The sequence below is a fragment of the Phalangium opilio genome, unplaced genomic scaffold (assembly GCF_054372755.1).
Source record: "Phalangium opilio isolate 3A_F unplaced genomic scaffold, DU_Popi_V2 ptg000060l_1, whole genome shotgun sequence".
NCBI lineage: Eukaryota > Metazoa > Arthropoda > Arachnida > Opiliones > Phalangiidae > Phalangium > Phalangium opilio.
Window position 1 is genome coordinate 7,470,754 of NW_028324177.1, and position 25,351 is coordinate 7,496,104.

The 25,351-nt window shown below is 44.3% G+C and overlaps 7 non-coding genes across 7 annotated transcripts; all 7 read left to right on the forward strand.

Annotated features, from left to right (window-relative positions):
* Positions 1 to 2,327: 2,327 nt before the first annotated feature.
* TRNAI-UAU (transfer RNA isoleucine (anticodon UAU)) lies at positions 2,328 to 2,399 on the forward strand. The gene has a single exon. It is a non-coding gene; the product is annotated as a tRNA-Ile (tRNA).
* An 876-nt stretch (positions 2,400 to 3,275) lies between these two features.
* On the forward strand, positions 3,276 to 3,347 carry TRNAI-UAU (transfer RNA isoleucine (anticodon UAU)). The gene has a single exon. It is a non-coding gene; the product is annotated as a tRNA-Ile (tRNA).
* Positions 3,348 to 5,576: 2,229 nt separating this feature from the next.
* On the forward strand, positions 5,577 to 5,648 carry TRNAI-UAU (transfer RNA isoleucine (anticodon UAU)). Its single transcript has one exon. It is a non-coding gene; the product is annotated as a tRNA-Ile (tRNA).
* Positions 5,649 to 6,524: 876 nt separating this feature from the next.
* On the forward strand, positions 6,525 to 6,596 carry TRNAI-UAU (transfer RNA isoleucine (anticodon UAU)). Its single transcript has one exon. It is a non-coding gene; the product is annotated as a tRNA-Ile (tRNA).
* Positions 6,597 to 9,368: 2,772 nt separating this feature from the next.
* Positions 9,369 to 9,440, forward strand: TRNAI-UAU (transfer RNA isoleucine (anticodon UAU)). Its single transcript has one exon. It is a non-coding gene; the product is annotated as a tRNA-Ile (tRNA).
* Positions 9,441 to 10,993: 1,553 nt separating this feature from the next.
* On the forward strand, positions 10,994 to 11,065 carry TRNAI-UAU (transfer RNA isoleucine (anticodon UAU)). The gene has a single exon. It is a non-coding gene; the product is annotated as a tRNA-Ile (tRNA).
* Positions 11,066 to 13,701: 2,636 nt separating this feature from the next.
* TRNAI-UAU (transfer RNA isoleucine (anticodon UAU)) lies at positions 13,702 to 13,773 on the forward strand. The gene has a single exon. It is a non-coding gene; the product is annotated as a tRNA-Ile (tRNA).
* Positions 13,774 to 25,351: the final 11,578 nt, after the last annotated feature.

Consider the following 25,351-nt stretch of genomic DNA (forward strand, 5'->3'; position numbering starts at 1 on the left):
TTAGTTTTTCATATAATGGTGATGTAAGCAGAGTGGCGCAGTGGAAGCGTGCTGGTCCCATAACCCAGAGGTCCGTGGATCGAAACCACGCTCTGCTAAATTAATGCAAAATAGCACTTGCTATTTTGATATAAGTTAGTTTGTTCATACTATGATCATGTAAGCAGAGTGTCGCAGTGGAAGCGTGCTGGGCCCATAACCCAAAGGTCCGTGGATCAAAACCACGCTCTGCTATGTTAATGCAAAGTAGCATTTGCTATTATGGTATCAGTTAGTTTTTCATGAATGGTGATGTAAGCAGAGTGGCGCAGTGGAAGCGTGCTGGGCCCATAACCCAGAGGTCCGTGGATTGAAACCACGCTCTGCTAAATTAATGCACAATATCACTTGCTATTTTGATATAAGTTAGTTTGTTCATACCATGATCATGTAAGCAGAGTGGCGCAGTGGAAGCGTGCTGGGCCCATAACCCAGAGGTCCGTGGATTGAAACCACGCTCTGCTAAATTAATGCACAATAGCACTTGCTATTTTGATATAAGTTAGTTTGTTCATACCATGATCATGTAAGCAGAGTGGCGCAGTGGAAGCGTGCTGGGCCCATAACCCAAAGGTCCGTGGATCAAAACCACGCTCTGCTATGTTAATGCAAAGTAGCATTTGCTATTTTGGTATCAGTTAGATTTTCATATAATGGTGATGTAAGCAGAGTGGCGCAGTGGAAGCGTGCTGGGCCCATAACCCAGAGGTCCGTGTATCGAAACCACGCTCTGCTAAATTAATGCAAAATAGCATTTGCTATTTTGGTATCAGTTAGTTTTTCATATAATGGTGATGTAAGCAGAGTGGCGCAGTGGAAGCGTGCTGGGCCCATAACCCAGAGGTCCGTGGATCGAAACCACTCTTTGCTATGTTAATGCAAAGTAGCATTTGCTATTTTGGTATCAGTTAGTTTTTCATATAATGGTGATGTAAGCAGAGTGGCGCAGTGGAAGCGTGCTGGTCCCATAACCCAGAGGTCCGTGGATCGAAACCACGCTCTGCTAAATTAATGCAAAATAGCACTTGCTATTTTGATATAAGTTAGTTTGTTCATACTATGATCATGTAAGCAGAGTGTCGCAGTGGAAGCGTGCTGGGCCCATAACCCAGAGGTCCGTGGATTGAAACCACGCTCTGCTAAATTAATGCACAATATCACTTGCTATTTTGATATAAGTTAGTTTGTTCATACCACGATCATGTAAGCAGAGTGGCGCAGTGGAAGCGTGCTGGGACCATAACCCAGAGGTCCGTGGATTGAAACCACGCTCTGCTAAATTAATGCACAATAGCACTTGCTATTTTGATATAAGTTAGTTTGTTCATACCATGATCATGTAAGCAGAGTGGCGCAGTGGAAGCGTGCTGGGCCCATAACCCAAAGGTCCGTGGATCAAAACCACGCTTCACTATGTTAATGCAAAGTAGCATTTGCTATTATGGTATCAGTTAGTTTTTCATATAATGGTGATGTAAGCAGAGTGGCGCAGTGGAAGCGTGCTGGGCCCATAACCCAAAGGTCCGTGGATCAAAACCACGCTCTGCTATGTTAATGCAAAGTAGCATTTGCTATTATGGTATCAGTTAGTTTTTCATGAATGGTGATGTAAGCAGAGTGGCGCAGTGGAAGCGTGCTGGGCCCATAACCCAGAGGTCCGTGGATTGAAACCACGCTCTGCTAAATTAATGCACAATATCACTTGCTATTTTGATATAAGTTAGTTTGTTCATACCATGATCATGTAAGCAGAGTGGCGCAGTGGAAGCGTGCTGGGCCCATAACCCAGAGGTCCGTGGATTGAAACCACGCTCTGCTAAATTAATGCACAATATCACTTGCTATTTTGATATAAGTTAGTTTGTTCATACCATGATCATGTAAGCAGAGTGGCGCAGTGGAAGCGTGCTGGGACCATAACCCAGAGGTCCGTGGATTGAAACCACGCTCTGCTAAATTAATGCACATTAGCACTTGCTATTTTGATATAAGTTAGTTTGTTCATACCATGATCATGTAAGCAGAGTGGCGCAGTGGAAGCGTGCTGGGCCCATAACCCAAAGGTCCGTGGATCAAAACCACGCTTCACTATGTTAATGCAAAGTAGCATTTGCTATTATGGTATCAGTTAGTTTTTCATATAATGGTGATGTAAGCAGAGTGGCGCAGTGGAAGCGTGCTGGTCCCATAACCCAGAGGTCCGTGGATCGAAACCACGCTCTGCTATGTTAATGCAAATAGCATTTGCTATTTTGGTATCAGTTAGTTTTTCATATAATGGTGATGTAAGCAGAGTGGCGCAGTGGAAGCGTGCTGGGCCTATAACCCAGAGGTCCGTGGATCGAAACCACGCTCTGCTAAATTAATGCACAATATCACTTACTATTTTGATATAAGTTAGTTTGTTCATACCATGATTGTGTAAGCAGAGTGGCGCAGTGGAAGCGTGCTGGGCCCATAACCCAGAGGTCCGTGGATTGAAACCACGCTCTGCTAAATTAATGCACAATAGCACTTGCTATTTTGATATAAGTTAGTTTGTTCATACCATGATCATGTAAGCAGAGTGGCGCAGTGGAAGCGTGCTGGGCCCATAACCCAAAGGTCCGTGGATCAAAACCACGCTCTGCTATGTTAATGCAAAGTAGCATTTGCTATTATGGTATCAGTTAGTTTTTCATGAATGGTGATGTAAGCAGAGTGGCGCAGTGGAAGCGTGCTGGGCCCATAACCCAGAGGTCCGTGGATTGAAACCACGCTCTGCTAAATTAATGCACAATATCACTTGCTATTTTGATATAAGTTAGTTTGTTCATACCATGATCATGTAAGCAGAGTGGCGCAGTGGAAGCGTGCTGGGCCCATAACCCAAAGGTCCGTGGATCGAAACCACGCTCTGCTATGTTAACGCAAATAGCATTTGCTATTTTGGTATCAGTTAGTTTTTCATATAATGGTGATGTAAGCAGAGTGGCGCAGTGGAAGCGTGCTGGGCCCATAACCCAGAGGTCCGTGGATTGAAACCACGCTCTGCTAAATTAATGCACAATATCACTTGCTATTTTGATATAAGTTAGTTGGTTCATACCATGATCATGTAAGCAGAGTGGCGCAGTGGAAGCGTGCTGGGCCCATAACCCAGAGGTCCGTGGATTGAAACCACGCTCTGCTAAATTAATGCACAATATCACTTGCTATTTTGATATAAGTTAGTTTGTTCATACCATGATCATGTAAGCAGAGTGGCGCAGTGGAAGCGTGATGGGCCTATAACCCAGAGGTCCGTGGATCGAAACCACGCTCTGCTAAATTAATGCAAAATAGCATTTGCTATTTTGGTATCAGTTAGTTTTTCATATAAAGGTGATGTAAGCAGAGTGGCGCAGTGGAAGCGTGCTGGGCCCATAACCCAGAGGTCCGTGGATCGAAACCACTCTTTGCTATGTTTATGCAAAGTAGCATTTGCTATTTTGGTATCAGTTAGTTTTTCCTATAATGGTGATGTAAGCAGAGTGACGCAGTGGAAACGTGCTGGTCCCATAACCCAGAGGTCCGTGGATCGAAACCACGCTCTGCTAAATTAATGCAAAATAGCACTTGCTATTTTGATATAAGTTAGTTTGTTCATACTATGATCATGTAAGCAGAGTGTCGCAGTGGAAGCGTGCTGGGCCCATAACCCAGAGGTCCGTGGATTGAAACCACGCTCTGCTAAATTAATGCACAATATCACTTACTATTTTGATATAAGTTAGTTTGTTCATACCATGATTGTGTAAGCAGAGTGGCGCAGTGGAAGCGTGCTGGGCCCATAACCCAGAGGTCCGTGGATTGAAACCACGCTCTGCTAAATTAATGCACAATAGCACTTGCTATTTTGATATAAGTTAGTTTGTTCATACCATGATCATGTAAGCAGAGTGGCGCAGTGGAAGCGTGCTGGGCCCATAACCCAAAGGTCCGTGGATCAAAACCACGCTCTGCTATGTTAATGCAAAGTAGCATTTGCTATTATGGTATCAGTTAGTTTTTCATGAATGGTGATGTAAGCAGAGTGGCGCAGTGGAAGCGTGCTGGGCCCATAACCCAGAGGTCCGTGGATTGAAACCACGCTCTGCTAAATTAATGCACAATATCACTTGCTATTTTGATATAAGTTAGTTTGTTCATACCATGATCATGTAAGCAGAGTGGCGCAGTGGAAGCGTGCTGGGCCCATAACCCAGAGGTCCGTGGATTGAAACCACGCTCTGCTAAATTAATGCACAATATCACTTGCTATTTTGATATAAGTTAGTTTGTTCATACCATGATCATGTAAGCAGAGTGGCGCAGTGGAAGCGTGCTGGGCCCATAACCCAAAGGTCCGTGGATCAAAACCACGCTCTGCTATGTTAATGCAAAGTAGCATTTGCTATTATGGTATCAGTTAGTTTTTCATATAATGGTGATGTAAGCAGAGTGGCGCAGTGGAAGCGTGCTGGGCCCATAACCCAGAGGTCCGTGGATTGAAACCACGCTCTGCTAAATTAATGCACAATATCACTTGCTATTTTGATATAAGTTACTTTGTTCATACCATGATCATGTAAGCAGAGTGGCGCAGTTGAAGCGTGCTGGGCCCATAACCCAGAGGTCCGTGGATTGAAACCACGCTCTGCTAAATTAATGCACAATAGCACTTGCTATTTTGATATAAGTTAGTTTGTTCATACCATGATCATGTAAGCAGAGTGGCGCAGTGGAAGCGTGCTGGGCCCATAACCCAAAGGTCCGTGGATCAAAACCACGCTCTGCTATGTTAATGCAAAGTAGCATTTGCTATTATGGTATCAGTTAGTTTTTCATGAATGGTGATGTAAGCAGAGTGGCGCAGTGGAAGCGTGCTGGGCCCATAACCCAGAGGTCCGTGGATTGAAACCACGCTCTGCTAAATTAATGCACAATATCACTTGCTATTTTGATATAAGTTAGTTTGTTCATACCATGATCATGTAAGCAGAGTGGCGCAGTGGAAGCGTGCTGGGCCCATAACCCAGAGGTCCGTGGATCAAAACCACGCTCTGCTATGTTAATGCAAAGTAGCATTTGCTATTATGGTATCAGTTAGTTTTTCATATAATGGTGATGTAAGCAGAGTGGCGCAGTGGAAGCGTGCTGGGCCCATAACCCAGAGGTCCGTGGATTGAAACCACGCTCTGCTAAATTAATGCACATTAGCACTTGCTATTTTGATATAAGTTAGTTTGTTCATACCATGATCATGTAAGCAGAGTGGCGCAGTGGAAGCGTGCTGGGCCCATAACCCAAAGGTCCGTGGATCAAAACCACGCTTCACTATGTTAATGCAAAGTAGCATTTGCTATTATGGTATCAGTTAGTTTTTCATATAATGGTGATGTAAGCAGAGTGGCGCAGTGGAAGCGTGCTGGTCCCATAACCCAGAGGTCCGTGGATCGAAACGACGCTCTGCTATGTTAATGCAAATAGCATTTGCTATTTTGGTATCAGTTAGTTTTTCATATAATGGTGATGTAAGCAGAGTGGCGCAGTGGAAGCGTGCTGGGCCTATAACCCAGAGGTCCGTGGATCGAAACCACGCTCTGCTAAATTAATGCACAATATCACTTACTATTTTGATATAAGTTAGTTTGTTCATACCATGATTGTGTAAGCAGAGTGGCGCAGTGGAAGCGTGCTGGGCCCATAACCCAGAGGTCCGTGGATTGAAACCACGCTCTGCTAAATTAATGCACAATAGCACTTGCTATTTTGATATAAGTTAGTTTGTTCATACCATGATCATGTAAGCAGAGTGGCGCAGTGGAAGCGTGCTGGGCCCATAACCCAAAGGTCCGTGGATCAAAACCACGCTCTGCTATGTTAATGCAAAGTAGCATTTGCTATTATGGTATCAGTTAGTTTTTCATGAATGGTGATGTAAGCAGAGTGGCGCAGTGGAAGCGTGCTGGGCCCATAACCCAGAGGTCCGTGGATTGAAACCACGCTCTGCTAAATTAATGCACAATATCACTTGCTATTTTGATATAAGTTAGTTTGTTCATACCATGATCATGTAAGCAGAGTGGCGCAGTGGAAGCGTGCTGGGCCCATAACCCAAAGGTCCGTGGATCGAAACCACGCTCTGCTATGTTAACGCAAATAGCATTTGCTATTTTGGTATCAGTTAGTTTTTCATATAATGGTGATGTAAGCAGAGTGGCGCAGTGGAAGCGTGCTGGGCCCATAACCCAGAGGTCCGTGGATTGAAACCACGCTCTGCTAAATTAATGCACAATATCACTTGCTATTTTGATATAAGTTAGTTGGTTCATACCATGATCATGTAAGCAGAGTGGCGCAGTGGAAGCGTGCTGGGCCCATAACCCAGAGGTCCGTGGATTGAAACCACGCTCTGCTAAATTAATGCACAATATCACTTGCTATTTTGATATAAGTTAGTTTGTTCATACCATGATCATGTAAGCAGAGTGGCGCAGTGGAAGCGTGATGGGCCTATAACCCAGAGGTCCGTGGATCGAAACCACGCTCTGCTAAATTAATGCAAAATAGCATTTGCTATTTTGGTATCAGTTAGTTTTTCATATAAAGGTGATGTAAGCAGAGTGGCGCAGTGGAAGCGTGCTGGGCCCATAACCCAGAGGTCCGTGGATCGAAACCACTCTTTGCTATGTTTATGCAAAGTAGCATTTGCTATTTTGGTATCAGTTAGTTTTTCCTATAATGGTGATGTAAGCAGAGTGACGCAGTGGAAACGTGCTGGTCCCATAACCCAGAGGTCCGTGGATCGAAACCACGCTCTGCTAAATTAATGCAAAATAGCACTTGCTATTTTGATATAAGTTAGTTTGTTCATACTATGATCATGTAAGCAGAGTGTCGCAGTGGAAGCGTGCTGGGCCCATAACCCAGAGGTCCGTGGATTGAAACCACGCTCTGCTAAATTAATGCACAATATCACTTACTATTTTGATATAAGTTAGTTTGTTCATACCATGATTGTGTAAGCAGAGTGGCGCAGTGGAAGCGTGCTGGGCCCATAACCCAGAGGTCCGTGGATTGAAACCACGCTCTGCTAAATTAATGCACAATAGCACTTGCTATTTTGATATAAGTTAGTTTGTTCATACCATGATCATGTAAGCAGAGTGGCGCAGTGGAAGCGTGCTGGGCCCATAACCCAAAGGTCCGTGGATCAAAACCACGCTCTGCTATGTTAATGCAAAGTAGCATTTGCTATTATGGTATCAGTTAGTTTTTCATGAATGGTGATGTAAGCAGAGTGGCGCAGTGGAAGCGTGCTGGGCCCATAACCCAGAGGTCCGTGGATTGAAACCACGCTCTGCTAAATTAATGCACAATATCACTTGCTATTTTGATATAAGTTAGTTTGTTCATACCATGATCATGTAAGCAGAGTGGCGCAGTGGAAGCGTGCTGGGCCCATAACCCAGAGGTCCGTGGATTGAAACCACGCTCTGCTAAATTAATGCACAATATCACTTGCTATTTTGATATAAGTTAGTTTGTTCATACCATGATCATGTAAGCAGAGTGGCGCAGTGGAAGCGTGCTGGGCCCATAACCCAAAGGTCCGTGGATCAAAACCACGCTCTGCTATGTTAATGCAAAGTAGCATTTGCTATTATGGTATCAGTTAGTTTTTCATATAATGGTGATGTAAGCAGAGTGGCGCAGTGGAAGCGTGCTGGGCCCATAACCCAGAGGTCCGTGGATTGAAACCACGCTCTGCTAAATTAATGCACAATATCACTTGCTATTTTGATATAAGTTACTTTGTTCATACCATGATCATGTAAGCAGAGTGGCGCAGTTGAAGCGTGCTGGGCCCATAACCCAGAGGTCCGTGGATTGAAACCACGCTCTGCTAAATTAATGCACAATAGCACTTGCTATTTTGATATAAGTTAGTTTGTTCATACCATGATCATGTAAGCAGAGTGGCGCAGTGGAAGCGTGCTGGGCCCATAACCCAAAGGTCCGTGGATCAAAACCACGCTCTGCTATGTTAATGCAAAGTAGCATTTGCTATTATGGTATCAGTTAGTTTTTCATGAATGGTGATGTAAGCAGAGTGGCGCAGTGGAAGCGTGCTGGGCCCATAACCCAGAGGTCCGTGGATTGAAACCACGCTCTGCTAAATTAATGCACAATATCACTTGCTATTTTGATATAAGTTAGTTTGTTCATACCATGATCATGTAAGCAGAGTGGCGCAGTGGAAGCGTGCTGGGCCCATAACCCAGAGGTCCGTGGATCAAAACCACGCTCTGCTATGTTAATGCAAAGTAGCATTTGCTATTATGGTATCAGTTAGTTTTTCATATAATGGTGATGTAAGCAGAGTGGCGCAGTGGAAGCGTGCTGGGCCCATAACCCAGAGGTCCGTGGATTGAAACCACGCTCTGCTAAATTAATGCACAATATCACTTGCTATTTTGATATAAGTTAGTTTGTTCATACCATGATCATGTAAGCAGAGTGGCGCAGTGGAAGCGTGCTGGGACCATAACCCAGAGGTCCGTGGATTGAAACCACGCTCTGCTAAATTAATGCACAATAGCACTTGCTATTTTGATATAAGTTAGTTTGTTCATACCATGATCATGTAAGCAGAGTGGCGCAGTGGAAGCGTGCTGGGCCCATAACCCAAAGGTCCGTGGATCAAAACCACGCTCTGCTATGTTAATGCAAAGTAGCATTTGCTATTATGGTATCAGTTAGTTTTTCATGAATGGTGATGTAAGCAGAGTGGCGCAGTGGAAGCGTGCTGGGCCCATAACCCAGAGGTCCGTGGATTGAAACCACGCTCTGCTAAATTAATGCACAATATCACTTGCTATTTTGATATAAGTTAGTTTGTTCATACCATGATCATGTAAGCAGAGTGGCGCAGTGGAAGCGTGCTGGGCCCATAACCCAAAGGTCCGTGGATCGAAACTACGCTCTGCTATGTTAATGCAAATAGCATTTGCTATTTTGGTATCAGTTAGTTTTTCATATAATGGTGATGTAAGCAGAGTGGCGCAGTGGAAGCGTGCTGGGCCCATAACCCAGAGGTCCGTGGATTGAAACCACGCTCTGCTAAATTAATGCACAATATCACTTGCTATTTTGATATAAGTTAGTTGGTTCATACCATGATCATGTAAGCAGAGTGGCGCAGTGGAAGCGTGCTGGGCCCATAACCCAGAGGTCCGTGGATTGAAACCACGCTCTGCTAAATTAATGCACAATATCACTTGCTATTTTGATATAAGTTAGTTTGTTCATACCATGATCATGTAAGCAGAGTGGCGCAGTGGAAGCGTGCTGGGCCTATAACCCAGAGGTCCGTGGATCGAAACCACGCTCTGCTAAATTAATGCAAAATAGCATTTGCTATTTTGGTATCAGTTAGTTTTTCATATAAAGGTGATGTAAGCAGAGTGGCGCAGTGGAAGCGTGCTGGGCCCATAACCCAGAGGTCCGTGGATCGAAACCACTCTTTGCTATGTTTATGCAAAGTAGCATTTGCTATTTTGGTATCAGTTAGTTTTTCCTATAATGGTGATGTAAGCAGAGTGACGCAGTGGAAACGTGCTGGTCCCATAACCCAGAGGTCCGTGGATCGAAACCACGCTCTGCTAAATTAATGCAAAATAGCACTTGCTATTTTGATATAAGTTAGTTTGTTCATACTATGATCATGTAAGCAGAGTGTCGCAGTGGAAGCGTGCTGGGCCCATAACCCAGAGGTCCGTGGATTGAAACCACGCTCTGCTAAATTAATGCACAATATCACTTACTATTTTGATATAAGTTAGTTTGTTCATACCATGATTGTGTAAGCAGAGTGGCGCAGTGGAAGCGTGCTGGGCCCATAACCCAGAGGTCCGTGGATTGAAACCACGCTCTGCTAAATTAATGCACAATAGCACTTGCTATTTTGATATAAGTTAGTTTGTTCATACCATGATCATGTAAGCAGAGTGGCGCAGTGGAAGCGTGCTGGGCCCATAACCCAGAGGTCCGTGGATTGAAACCACGCTCTGCTAAATTAATGCACAATATCACTTGCTATTTTGATATAAGTTAGTTTGTTCATACCATGATCATGTAAGCAGAGTGGCGCAGTGGAAGCGTGCTGGGACCATAACCCAGAGGTCCGTGGATTGAAACCACGCTCTGCTAAATTAATGCAAAATAGCATTTGCTATTTTGGTATCAGTTAGTTTTTCATATAAAGGTGATGTAAGCAGAGTGGCGCAGTGGAAGCGTGCTGGGCCCATAACCCAAAGGTCCGTGGATCAAAACCACGCTCTGCTATGTTAATGCAAAGTAGCATTTGCTATTATGGTATCAGTTAGTTTTTCATGAATGGTGATGTAAGCAGAGTGGCGCAGTGGAAGCGTGCTGGGCCCATAACCCAGAGGTCCGTGGATTGAAACCACGCTCTGCTAAATTAATGCACAATATCACTTGCTATTTTGATATAAGTTAGTTTGTTCATACCATGATCATGTAAGCAGAGTGGCGCAGTGGAAGCGTGCTGGGCCCATAACCCAAAGGTCCGTGGATCGAAACCACGCTCTGCTATGTTAATGCAAATAGCATTTGCTATTTTGGTATCAGTTAGTTTTTCATATAATGGTGATGTAAGCAGAGTGGCGCAGTGGAAGCGTGCTGGGCCCATAACCCAGAGGTCCGTGGATTGAAACCACGCTCTGCTAAATTAATGCACAATATCACTTGCTATTTTGATATAAGTTAGTTGGTTCATACCATGATCATGTAAGCAGAGTGGCGCAGTGGAAGCGTGCTGGGCCCATAACCCAGAGGTCCGTGGATTGAAACCACGCTCTGCTAAATTAATGCACAATATCACTTGCTATTTTGATATAAGTTAGTTAGTTCATACCATGATCATGTAAGCAGAGTGGCGCAGTGGAAGCGTGCTGGGCCTATAACCCAGAGGTCCGTGGATCGAAACCACGCTCTGCTAAATTAATGCAAAATAGCATTTGCTATTTTGGTATCAGTTAGTTTTTCATATAAAGGTGATGTAAGCAGAGTGGCGCAGTGGAAGCGTGCTGGGCCCATAACCCAGAGGTCCGTGGATCGAAACCACTCTTTGCTATGTTTATGCAAAGTAGCATTTGCTATTTTGGTATCAGTTAGTTTTTCCTATAATGGTGATGTAAGCAGAGTGACGCAGTGGAAACGTGCTGGTCCCATAACCCAGAGGTCCGTGGATCGAAACCACGCTCTGCTAAATTAATGCAAAATAGCACTTGCTATTTTGATATAAGTTAGTTTGTTCATACTATGATCATGTAAGCAGAGTGTCGCAGTGGAAGCGTGCTGGGCCCATAACCCAGAGGTCCGTGGATTGAAACCACGCTCTGCTAAATTAATGCACAATATCACTTACTATTTTGATATAAGTTAGTTTGTTCATACCATGATTGTGTAAGCAGAGTGGCGCAGTGGAAGCGTGCTGGGCCCATAACCCAGAGGTCCGTGGATTGAAACCACGCTCTGCTAAATTAATGCACAATAGCACTTGCTATTTTGATATAAGTTAGTTTGTTCATACCATGATCATGTAAGCAGAGTGGCGCAGTGGAAGCGTGCTGGGCCCATAACCCAAAGGTCCGTGGATCAAAACCACGCTCTGCTATGTTAATGCAAAGTAGCATTTGCTATTATGGTATCAGTTAGTTTTTCATGAATGGTGATGTAAGCAGAGTGGCGCAGTGGAAGCGTGCTGGGCCCATAACCCAGAGGTCCGTGGATTGAAACCACGCTCTGCTAAATTAATGCACAATATCACTTGCTATTTTGATATAAGTTAGTTTGTTCATACCATGATCATGTAAGCAGAGTGGCGCAGTGGAAGCGTGCTGGGCCCATAACCCAGAGGTCCGTGGATTGAAACCACGCTCTGCTAAATTAATGCACAATATCACTTGCTATTTTGATATAAGTTAGTTTGTTCATACCATGATCATGTAAGCAGAGTGGCGCAGTGGAAGCGTGCTGGGCCCATAACCCAAAGGTCCGTGGATCAAAACCACGCTCTGCTATGTTAATGCAAAGTAGCATTTGCTATTATGGTATCAGTTAGTTTTTCATATAATGGTGATGTAAGCAGAGTGGCGCAGTCGAAGCGTGCTGGGCCCATAACCCAGAGGTCCGTGGATTGAAACCACGCTCTGCTAAATTAATGCACAATAGCACTTGCTATTTTGATATAAGTTAGTTTGTTCATACCATGATCATGTAAGCAGAGTGGCGCAGTGGAAGCGTGCTGGGCCCATAACCCAAAGGTCCGTGGATCAAAACCACGCTCTGCTATGTTAATGCAAAGTAGCATTTGCTATTATGGTATCAGTTAGTTTTTCATGAATGGTGATGTAAGCAGAGTGGCGCAGTGGAAGCGTGCTGGGCCCATAACACAGAGGTCCGTGGATTGAAACCACGCTCTGCTAAATTAATGCACAATATCACTTGCTATTTTGATATAAGTTAGTTTGTTCATACCATGATCATGTAAGCAGAGTGGCGCAGTGGAAGCGTGCTGGGCCCATAACCCAGAGGTCCGTGGATCAAAACCACGCTCTGCTATGTTAATGCAAAGTAGCATTTGCTATTATGGTATCAGTTAGTTTTTCATATAATGGTGATGTAAGCAGAGTGGCGCAGTGGAAGCGTGCTGGGCCCATAACCCAGAGGTCCGTGGATTGAAACCACGCTCTGCTAAATTAATGCACAATATCACTTGCTATTTTGATATAAGTTAGTTTGTTCATACCATGATCATGTAAGCAGAGTGGCGCAGTGGAAGCGTGCTGGGACCATAACCCAGAGGTCCGTGGATTGAAACCACGCTCTGCTAAATTAATGCACAATAGCACTTGCTATTTTGATATAAGTTAGTTTGTTCATACCATGATCATGTAAGCAGAGTGGCGCAGTGGAAGCGTGCTGGGCCCATAACCCAAAGGTCCGTGGATCAAAACCACGCTCTGCTATGTTAATGCAAAGTAGCATTTGCTATTATGGTATCAGTTAGTTTTTCATGAATGGTGATGTAAGCAGAGTGGCGCAGTGGAAGCGTGCTGGGCCCATAACCCAGAGGTCCGTGGATTGAAACCACGCTCTGCTAAATTAATGCACAATATCACTTGCTATTTTGATATAAGTTAGTTTGTTCATACCATGATCATGTAAGCAGAGTGGCGCAGTGGAAGCGTGCTGGGCCCATAACCCAAAGGTCCGTGGATCGAAACCACGCTCTGCTATGTTAATGCAAATAGCATTTGCTATTTTGGTATCAGTTAGTTTTTCATATAATGGTGATGTAAGCAGAGTGGCGCAGTGGAAGCGTGCTGGGCCCATAACCCAGAGGTCCGTGGATTGAAACCACGCTCTGCTAAATTAATGCACAATATCACTTGCTATTTTGATATAAGTTAGTTGGTTCATACCATGATCATGTAAGCAGAGTGGCGCAGTGGAAGCGTGCTGGGCCCATAACCCAGAGGTCCGTGGATTGAAACCACGCTCTGCTAAATTAATGCACAATATCACTTGCTATTTTGATATAAGTTAGTTTGTTCATACCATGATCATGTAAGCAGAGTGGCGCAGTGGAAGCGTGCTGGGCCTATAACCCAGAGGTCCGTGGATCGAAACCACGCTCTGCTAAATTAATGCAAAATAGCATTTGCTATTTTGGTATCAGTTAGTTTTTCATATAAAGGTGATGTAAGCAGAGTGGCGCAGTGGAAGCGTGCTGGGCCCATAACCCAGAGGTCCGTGGATCGAAACCACTCTTTGCTATGTTTATGCAAAGTAGCATTTGCTATTTTGGTATCAGTTAGTTTTTCCTATAATGGTGATGTAAGCAGAGTGACGCAGTGGAAACGTGCTGGTCCCATAACCCAGAGGTCCGTGGATCGAAACCACGCTCTGCTAAATTAATGCAAAATAGCACTTGCTATTTTGATATAAGTTAGTTTGTTCATACTATGATCATGTAAGCAGAGTGTCGCAGTGGAAGCGTGCTGGGCCCATAACCCAGAGGTCCGTGGATTGAAACCACGCTCTGCTAAATTAATGCACAATATCACTTACTATTTTGATATAAGTTAGTTTGTTCATACCATGATTGTGTAAGCAGAGTGGCGCAGTGGAAGCGTGCTGGGCCCATAAACCAGAGGTCCGTGGATTGAAACCACGCTCTGCTAAATTAATGCACAATAGCACTTGCTATTTTGATATAAGTTAGTTTGTTCATACCATGATCATGTAAGCAGAGTGGCGCAGTGGAAGCGTGCTGGGCCCATAACCCAAAGGTCCGTGGATCAAAACCACGCTCTGCTATGTTAATGCAAAGTAGCATTTGCTATTATGGTATCAGTTAGTTTTTCATATAATGGTGATGTAAGCAGAGTGGCGCAGTGGAAGCGTGCTGGGCCCATAACCCAGAGGTCCGTGGATTGAAACCACGCTCTGCTAAATTAATGCACAATAGCACTTGCTATTTTGATATAAGTTAGTTTGTTCATACCATGATCATGTAAGCAGAGTGGCGCAGTGGAAGCGTGCTGGGCCCATAACCCAAAGGTCCGTGGATCAAAACCACGCTCTGCTATGTTAATGCAAAGTAGCATTTGCTATTATGGTATCAGTTAGTTTTTCATGAATGGTGATGTAAGCAGAGTGGCGCAGTGGAAGCGTGCTGGGCCCATAACCCAGAGGTCCGTGGATTGAAACCACGCTCTGCTAAATTAATGCACAATATCACTTGCTATTTTGATATAAGTTAGTTTGTTCATACCATGATCATGTAAGCAGAGTGGCGCAGTGGAAGCGTGCTGGGCCCATAACCCAGAGGTCCGTGGATCAAAACCACGCTCTGCTATGTTAATGCAAAGTAGCATTTGCTATTATGGTATCATTTAGTTTTTCATATAATGGTGATGTAAGCAGAGTGGCGCAGTGGAAGCGTGCTGGGCCCATAACCCAGAGGTCCGTGGATTGAAACCACGCTCTGCTAAATTAATGCACAATATCACTTGCTATTTTGATATAAGTTAGTTTGTTCATACCATGATCATGTAAGCAGAGTGGCGCAGTGGAAGCGTGCTGGGCACATAACCCAAAGGTCCGTGGATCAAAACCACGCTCTGCTATGTTAATGCAAAGTAGCATTTGCTATTATGGTATCAGTTAGTTTTTCATATAATGGTGATGTAAGCAGAGTGGCGCAGTGGAAGCGTGCTGGGCCCATAACCCAGAGGTCCGTGGATTGAAACCACGCTCTGCTAAATTAATGCACAATATCACTTGCTATTTTGATATAAGTTACTTTGTTCATACCATGATCATGTAAGCAGAGTGGCGCAGTTGAAGCGTGCTGGGCCCATAACCCAGAGGTCCGTGGATTGAAACCACGCTCTGCTAAATTAATGCACAATAGCACTTGCTATTTTGATATAAGTTAGTTTGTTCATACCATGATCATGTAAGCAGAGTGGCGCAGTGGAAGCGTGCTGGGCCCATAACCCAAAGGTCCGTGGATCAAAACCACGCTCTGCTATGTTAATGCAAATTAGCATTTGCTATTATGGTATCAGTTAGTTTTTCATGAATGGTGATGTAAGCAGAGTGGCGCAGTGGAAGCGTGCTGGGCCCATAACCCAGAGGTCCGTGGATTGAAACCACGCTCTGCTAAATTAATGCACAATATCACTTGCTATTTTGATATAAGTTAGTTTGTTCATACCATGATCATGTAAGCAGAGTGGCGCAGTGGAAGCGTGCTGGGCCCATAACCCAGAGGTCCGTGGATTGAAACCACGCTCTGCTAAATTAATGCACAATATCACTTGCTATTTTGATATAAGTTAGTTTGTTCATACCATAATCATGTAAGCAGAGTGGCGCAGTGGAAGCGTGCTGGGCCCATAACCCAAAGGTCCGTGGATCAAAACCACGCTCTGCTATGTTAATGCAAAGTAGCATTTGCTATTATGGTATCAGTTAGTTTTTCATATAATGGTGATGTAAGCAGAGTGGCGCAGTGGAAGCGTGCTGGGCCCATAACCCAGAGGTCCGTGGATTGAAACCACGCTCTGCTAAATTAATGCACAATATCACTTGCTATTTTGATATAAGTTACTTTGTTCATACCATGATCATGTAAGCAGAGTGGCGCAGTTGAAGCGTGCTGGGCCCATAACCCAGAGGTCCGTGGATTGAAACCACGCTCTGCTAAATTAATGCACAATATCACTTGCTATTTTGATATAAGTTAGTTTGTTCATACCATGATCATGTAAGCAGAGTGGCGCAGTGGAAGCGTGCTGGGCCCATAACCCAAAGGTCCGTGGATCAAAACCACGCTCTGCTATGTTAATGCAAAGTAGCATTTGCTATTATGGTATCAGTTAGTTTTTCATGAATGGTGATGTAAGCAGAGTGGCGCAGTGGAAGCGTGCTGGGCCCATAACCCAGAGGTCCGTGGATTGAAACCACGCTCTGCTAAATTAATGCACAATATCACTTGCTATTTTGATATAAGTTAGTTTGTTCATACCATGATCATGTAAGCAGAGTGGCGCAGTGGAAGCGTGCTGGGCCCATAACCCAGAGGTCCGTGGATCAAAACCACGCTCTGCTATGTTAATGCAAAGTAGCATTTGCTATTATGGTATCAGTTAGTTTTTCATATAATGGTGATGTAAGCAGAGTGGCGCAGTGGAAGCGTGCTGGGCCCATAACCCAGAGGTCCGTGGATTGAAACCACGCTCTGCTAAATTAATGCACAATATCACTTGCTATTTTGATATAAGTTAGTTTGTTCATACCATGATCATGTAAGCAGAGTGGCGCAGTGGAAGCGTGCTGGGCACATAACCCAAAGGTCCGTGGATCAAAACCACGCTCTGCTATGTTAATGCAAAGTAGCATTTGCTATTATGGTATCAGTTAGTTTTTCATATAATGGTGATGTAAGCAGAGTGGCGCAGTGGAAGCGTGCTGGGCCCATAACCCAGAGGTCCGTGGATTGAAACCACGCTCTGCTAAATTAATGCACAATATCACTTGCTATTTTGATATAAGTTACTTTGTTCATACCATGATCATGTAAGCAGAGTGGCGCAGTGGAAGCGTGCTGGGCCCATAACCCAGAGGTCCGTGGATCAAAACCACGCTCTGCTATGTTAATGCAAAGTAGCATTTGCTATTATGGTATCAGTTAGTTTTTCATATAATGGTGATGTAAGCAGAGTGGCGCAGTGGAAGCGTGCTGGGCCCATAACCCAGAGGTCCGTGGATTGAAACCACGCTCTGCTAAATTAATGCACAATATCACTTGCTATTTTGATATAAGTTACTTTGTTCATACCATGATCATGTAAGCAGAGTGGCGCAGTTGAAGCGTGCTGGGCCCATAACCCAGAGGTCCGTGGATTGAAACCACGCTCTGCTAAATTAATGCACAATAGCACTTGCTATTTTGATATAAGTTAGTTTGTTCATACCATGATCATGTAAGCAGAGTGGCGCAGTGGAAGCGTGCTGGGCCCATAACCCAAAGGTCCGTGGATCAAAACCACGCTCTGCTATGTTAATGCAAAGTAGCATTTGCTATTATGGTATCAGTTAGTTTTTCATGAATGGTGATGTAAGCAGAGTGGCGCAGTGGAAGCGTGCTGGGCCCATAACCCAGAGGTCCGTGGATTGAAACCACGCTCTGCTAAAATAATGCACAATATCACTTGCTATTTTGATATAAGTTAGTTTGTTCATACCATGATCATGTAAGCAGAGTGGCGCAGTGGAAGCGTGCTGGGCCCATAACCCAGAGGTCCGTGGATTGAAACCACGCTCTGCTAAATTAATGCACAATATCACTTGCTATTTTGATATAAGTTAGTTTGTTCATACCATGATCATGGAAGCAGAGTGGCGCAGTGGAAGCGTGCTGGGACCATAACCCAGAGGTCCGTGGATTGAAACCACGCTCTGCTAAATTAATGCACAATAGCACTTGCTATTTTGATATAAGTTAGTTTGTTCATACCATGATCATGTAAGCAGAGTGGCGCAGTGGAAGCGTGCTGGGCCCATAACCCAGAGGTCCGTGGATTGAAACCATGCTCTGCTAAATTAATGCACAATATCACTTGCTATTTTGATATAAGTTAGTTTGTTCATACCATGATCATGTAAGCAGAGTGGCGCAGTGGAAGCGTGCTGGGACCATAACCCAGAGGTCCGTGGATTGAAACCACGCTCTGCTAAATTAATGCACAATAGCACTTGCTATTTTGATATAAGTTAGTTTGTTCATACCATGATCATGTAAGCAGAGTGGCGCAGTGGAAGCGTGCTGGGCCCATAACCCAGAGGTCCGTGGATTGAAACCACGCTCTGCTAAATTAATGCACAATAGTACTTGCTATTTTTATATAAGTTAGTTTGTTCATACCATGATCATGTAAGCAGAGTGGCGCAGTGGAAGCGTGCTGGGCCCATAACCCAAAGGTCCGTGGATCAAAACCACGCTTCACTATGTTAATGCAAAGTAGCATTTGCTATTATGGTATCAGTTAGTTTTTCATATAATGGTGATGTAATCAGAGTGGCGCAGTGGAAGCGTGCTGGTCCCATAACCCAGAGGTCCGTGGATCGAAACCACGCTCTGCTATGTTAATGCAAATAGCATTTGCTATTTTGGTATCAGTTAGTTTTTCATGAATGGTGATGTAAGCAGAGTGGCGCAGTGGAAGCGTGCTGGGCCCATAACCCAGAGGTCCGTGGATTGAAACCACGCTCTGCTAAATTAATGCACAATATCACTTGCTATTTTGATATAAGTTAGTTTGTTCATACCATGATCATGTAAGCAGAGTGGCGCAGTGGAAGCGTGCTGGGCCCATAACCCAGAGGTCCGTGGATTGAAACCACGCTCTGCTAAATTAATGCACAATATCACTTGCTATTTTGATATAAGTTAGTTTGTTCATACCATGATCATGTAAGCAGAGTGGCGCAGTGGAAGCGTGCTGGGCCCATAACCCAAAGGTCCGTGGATCAAAACCACGCTCTGCTATGTTAATGCAAAGTAGCATTTGCTATTATGGTATCAGTTAGTTTTTCATATAATGGTGATGTAAGCAGAGTGGCGCAGTGGAAGCGTGCTGGGCCCATAACCCAGAGGTCCGTGGATTGAAACCACGCTCTGCTAAATTAATGCACAATATCACTTGCTATTTTGATATAAGTTACTTTGTTCATACCATGATCATGTAAGCAGAGTGGCGCAGTTGAAGCGTGCTGGGCCCATAACCCAGAGGTCCGTGGATTGAAACCACGCTCTGCTAAATTAATGCACAATAGCACTTGCTATTTTGATATAAGTTAGTTTGTTCATACCATGATCATGTAAGCAGAGTGGCGCAGTGGAAGCGTGCTGGGCCCATAACCCAAAGGTCCGTGGATCAAAACCACGCTCTGCTATGTTAATGCAAAGTAGCATTTGCTATTATGGTATCAGTTAGTTTTTCATGAATGGTGATGTAAGCAGAGTGGCGCAGTGGAAGCGTGCTGGGCCCATAACCCAGAGGTCCGTGGATTGAAACCACGCTCTGCTAAAATAATGCACAATATCACTTGCTATTTTGATATAAGTTAGTTTGTTCATACCATGATCATGTAAGCAGAGTGGCGCAGTGGAAGCGTGCTGGGCCCATAACCCAGAGGTCCGTGGATTGAAACCACGCTCTGCTAAATTAATGCACAATATCACTTGCTATTTTGATATAAGTTAGTTTGTTCATACCATGATCATGGAAGCAGAGTGGCGCAGTGGAAGCGTGCTGGGACCATAACCCAGAGGTCCGTGGATTGAAACCACGCTCTGCTAAATTAATGCACAATAGCACTTGCTATTTTGATATAAGTTAGTTTGTTCATACCATGATCATGTAAGCAGAGTGGCGCAGTGGAAGCGTGCTGGGCCCATAACCCAGAGGTCCGTGGATTGAAACCACGCTCTGCTACATTAATGCACAATATCACTTGCTATTTTGATATAAGTTAGTTTGTTCATACCATGATCATGTAAGCAGAGTGGCGCAGTGGAAGCGTGCTGGGCCCATAACCCAGAGGTCCGTGGATTGAAACCACGCTCTGCTAAATTAATGCACAATATCACTTGCTATTTTGATATAAGTTAGTTTGTTCATACCATGATCATGTAAGCAGAGTGGCGCAGTGGAAGCGTGCTGGGCCCATAACCCAGAGGTCCGTGGATTGAAACCACGCTCTGCTAAATTAATGCACAATATCACTTGCTATTTTGATATAAGTTAGTTTGTTCATACCATGATCATGTAAGCAGAGTGGCGCAGTGGAAGCGTGCTGGGCCCATAACCCAAAGGTCCGTGGATCAAAACCACGCTCTGCTATGTTAATGCAAAGTAGCATTTGCTATTATGGTATCAGTTAGTTTTTCATATAATGGTGATGTAAGCAGAGTGGCGCAGTGGAAGCGTGCTGGGCCCATAACCCAGAGGTCCGTGGATTGAAACCACGCTCTGCTAAATTAATGCACAATATCACTTGCTATTTTGATATAAGTTAGTTTGTTCATACCATGATCATGTAAGCCGAGTGGCGCAGTGGAAGCGTGCTGGGACCATAACCCAGAGGTCCGTGGATTGAAACCACGCTCTGCTAAATTAATGCACAATAGCACTTGCTATTTTGATATAAGTTAGTTTGTTCATACCATGATCATGTAAGCAGAGTGGCGCAGTGGAAGCGTGCTGGGCCCATAACCCAGAGGTCCGTGGATTGAAACCACGCTCTGCTAAATTAATGCACAATAGTACTTGCTATTTTGATATAAGTTAGTTTGTTCATACCATGATCATGTAAGCAGAGTGGCGCAGTGGAAGCGTGCTGGGCCCATAACCCAAAGGTCCGTGGATCAAAACCACGCTTCACTATGTTAATGCAAAGTAGCATTTGCTATTATGGTATCAGTTAGTTTTTCATATAATGGTGATGTAATCAGAGTGGCGCAGTGGAAGCGTGCTGGTCCCATAACCCAGAGGTCCGTGGATCGAAACCACGCTCTGCTATGTTAATGCAAATAGCATTTGCTATTTTGGTATCAGTTAGTTTTTCATGAATGGTGATGTAAGCAGAGTGGCGCAGTGGAAGCGTGCTGGGCCCATAACCCAGAGGTCCGTGGATTGAAACCACGCTCTGCTAAATTAATGCACAATATCACTTGCTATTTTGATATAAGTTAGTTTGTTCATACCATGATCATGTAAGCAGAGTGGCGCAGTGGAAGCGTGCTGGGCCCATAACCCAGAGGTCCGTGGATTGAAACCACGCTCTGCTAAATTAATGCACAATATCACTTGCTATTTTGATATAAGTTAGTTTGTTCATACCATGATCATGTAAGCAGAGTGGCGCAGTGGAAGCGTGCTGGGCCCATAACCCAAAGGTCCGTGGATCAAAACCACGCTCTGCTATGTTAATGCAAAGTAGCATTTGCTATTATGGTATCAGTTAGTTTTTCATATAATGGTGATGTAAGCAGAGTGGCGCAGTGGAAGCGTGCTGGGCCCATAACCCAGAGGTCCGTGGATTGAAACCACGCTCTGCTAAATTAATGCACAATATCACTTGCTATTTTGATATAAGTTACTTTGTTCATACCATGATCATGTAAGCAGAGTGGCGCAGTTGAAGCGTGCTGGGCCCATAACCCAGAGGTCCGTGGATTGAAACCACGCTCTGCTAAATTAATGCACAATATCACTTGCTATTTTGATATAAGTTAGTTTGTTCATACCATGATCATGTAAGCAGAGTGGCGCAGTGGAAGCGTGCTGGGCCCATAACCCAAAGGTCCGTGGATCAAAACCACGCTCTGCTATGTTAATGCAAAGTAGCATTTGCTATTATGGTATCAGTTAGTTTTTCATGAATGGTGATGTAAGCAGAGTGGCGCAGTGGAAGCGTGCTGGGCCCATAACCCAGAGGTCCGTGGATTGAAACCACGCTCTGCTTAAATAATGCACAATATCACTTGCTATTTTGATATAAGTTAGTTTGTTCATACCATGATCATGTAAGCAGAGTGGCGCAGTGGAAGCGTGCTGGGCCCATAACCCAGAGGTCCGTGGCTTGAAACCACGCTCTGCTAAATTAATGCACAATATCACTTGCTATTTTGATATAAGTTAGTTTGTTCATACCATGATCATGTAAGCAGAGTGGCGCAGTGGAAGCGTGCTGGGACCATAACCCAGAGGTCCGTGGATTGAAACCACGCTCTGCTAAATTAATGCACAATAGCACTTGCTATTTTGATATAAGTTAGTTTGTTCATACCATGATCATGTAAGCAGAGTGGCGCAGTGGAAGCGTGCTGGGCCCATAACCCAGAGGTCCGTGGATTGAAACCACGCTCTGCTACATTAATGCACAATAGTACTTGCTATTTTGATATAAGTTAGTTTGTTCATACCATGATCATGTAAGCAGAGTGGCGCAGTGGAAGCGTGCTGGGCCCATAACCCAGAGGTCCGTGGATTGAAACCACGCTCTGCTAAATTAATGCACAATATCACTTGCTATTTTGATATAAGTTAGTTTGTTCATACCATGATCATGTAAGCAGAGTGGCGCAGTGGAAGCGTGCTGGGCCCATAACCCAGAGGTCCGTGGATTGAAACCACGCTCTGCTAAATTAATGCACAATAGCACTTGCTATTTTGATATAAGTTAGTTTGTTCATACCATGATCATGTAAGCAGAGTGGCGCAGTGGAAGCGTGCTGGGCCCATAACCCAAAGGTCCGTGGATCAAAACCACGCTCGGCTATGTTAATGCAAAGTATCATTTGCTATTTTGGTATCAGTTAGTTTTTCATATAATGGTGATGTAAGCAGAGTGGCGCAGTGGAAGCGTGCTGGGCCCATAACCCAGAGGTCCGTGGATTGAAACCACGCTCTGCTAAATTAATGCACAATATCACTTGCTATTTTGATATAAGTTAGTTTGTTCATACCATGATCATGTAAGCAGAGTGGCGCAGTGGAAGCGTGCTGGGACCATAACCCAGAGGTCCGTGGATTGAAACCACGCTCTGCTAAATTAATGCACAATAGCACTTGCTATTTTGATATAAGTTAGTTTGTTCATACCATGATCATGTAAGCAGAGTGGCGCAGTGGAAGCGTGCTGGGCCCATAACCCAGAGGTCCGTGGATTGAAACCACGCTCTGCTAAATTAATGCACAATAGTACTAGCTATTTTGATATAAGTTAGTTTGTTCATACCATGATCATGTAAGCAGAGTGGCGCAGTGGAAGCGTGCTGGGCCCATAACCCAAAGGTCCGTGGATCAAAACCACGCTTCACTATGTTAATGCAAAGTAGCATTTGCTATTATGGTATCAGTTAGTTTTTCATATAATGGTGATGTAATCAGAGTGGCGCAGTGGAAGCGTGCTGGTCCCATAACCCAGAGGTCCGTGGATCGAAACCACGCTCTGCTATGTTAATGCAAATAGCATTTGCTATTTTGGTATCAGTTAGTTTTTCATGAATGGTGATGTAAGCAGAGTGGCGCAGTGGAAGCGTGCTGGGCCCATAACCCAGAGGTCCGTGGATTGAAACCACGCTCTGCTAAATTAATGCACAATATCACTTGCTATTTTGATATAAGTTAGTTTGTTCATACCATGATCATGTAAGCAGAGTGGCGCAGTGGAAGCGTGCTGGGCCCATAACCCAGAGGTCCGTGGATTGAAACCACGCTCTGCTAAATTAATGCACAATATCACTTGCTATTTTGGTATAAGTTAGTTTGTTCATACCATGATGATGTAAGCAGAGTGGCGCAGTGGAAGCGTGCTGGGCCCATAACCCAAAGGTCCGTGGATCAAAACCACGCTCTGCTATGTTAATGCAAAGTAGCATTTGCTATTATGGTATCAGTTAGTTTTTCATATAATGGTGATGTAAGCATAGTGGCGCAGTGGAAGCGTGCTGGGCCCATAACCCAGAGGTCCGTGGATTGAAACCACGCTCTGCTAAATTAATGCACAATATCACTTGCTATTTTGATATAAGTTAGTTTGTTCATACCATGATCATGTAAGCAGAGTGGCGCAGTGGAAGCGTGCTGGGCCCATAACCCAGAGGTCCGTGGATTGAAACCACGCTCTGCTAAATTAATGCACAATAGCACTTGCTATTTTGATATAAGTTAGTTTGTTCATACCATGATCATGTAAGCAGAGTGGCGCAATGGAAGCGTGCTGGGCCCATAACCCAAAGGTCCGTGGATCAACCACGCTCTGCTATGTTAATGCAAAGTAGCATTTGCTATTTTGGTATCAGTTAGTTTTTCATATAATGGTGATGTAAGCAGAGTGGCGCAGTGGAAGCGTGCTGGGCCCATAACCCAGAGGTCCGTGTATCGAAACCACGCTCTGCTAAATTAATGCAAAATAGCATTTGCTATTTTGGTATCAGTTAGTTTTACATATAATGGTGATGTAGGCAGAGTGGCGCAGTGGAAGCGTGCTGGGCCCATAACCCAGAGGTCCGTGGATCGAAACCACTCTTTGCTATGTTAATGCAAAGTAGCATTTGCTATTTTGGTATCAGTTAGTTTTTCATATAATGGTGATGTAAGCAGAGTGGCGCAGTGGAAGCGTGCTGGTCCCATAACCCAGAGGTCCGTGGATCGAAACCACGCTCTGCTAAATTAATGCAAAATAGCACTTGCTATTTTGATATAAGTTAGTTTGTTCATACTATGATCATGTGAGCAGAGTGTCGCAGTGGAAGCGTGCTGGGCCCATAACCCAGAGGTCCGTGGATTGAAACCACGCTCTGCTAAATTAATGCACAATATCACTTACTATTTTGATATAAGTTAGTTTGTTCATACCATGATTGTGTAAGCAGAGTGGCGCAGTGGAAGCGTGCTGGGCCCATAACCCAGAGGTCCGTGGATTGAAACCACGCTCTGCTAAATTAATGCACAATAGCACTTGCTATTTTGATATAAGTTAGTTTGTTCATACCATGATCATGAAAGCAGAGTGGCGCAGTGGAAGCGTGCTGGGCCCATAACCCAAAGGTCCGTGGATCAAAACCACGCTCTGCTATGTTAATACAAAGTAGCATCTGCTATTATGGTATCAGTTAGTTTTTCATGAATGGTGATGT